We start from the raw sequence: 263 nt of genomic DNA, 5'->3' as shown, positions 1-263 counted from the left end.
TGATTTCCAGAAATAAAATAAAAATTTAAATACGATTTAGAAATAGCATATGTTAGCCATGATTTTAACACAAGACAAATCTAGTGGCTAAACTTAAAATAAAACAAAAGCAAATAACTGTAAAGGGAACAGCTTTTTGATTTTCTTTGACCACTCTGACCCCTGAGGTCATTGCGACAGATTGACGACATATTAGCGACAGAATCAGTCGTAGCAGGGCGGTGTGGAGCGCGACTGAATGTGGAGGATGATCTCCGAGTAGC

The sequence above is a fragment of the Etheostoma spectabile genome, chromosome 22 (genome assembly GCF_008692095.1).
Source record: "Etheostoma spectabile isolate EspeVRDwgs_2016 chromosome 22, UIUC_Espe_1.0, whole genome shotgun sequence".
NCBI classification, from domain to species: domain Eukaryota; kingdom Metazoa; phylum Chordata; class Actinopteri; order Perciformes; family Percidae; genus Etheostoma; species Etheostoma spectabile.
The sequence above is the reverse complement of the archived record's forward strand: the minus strand, read 5'-3'. Positions refer to the sequence as shown.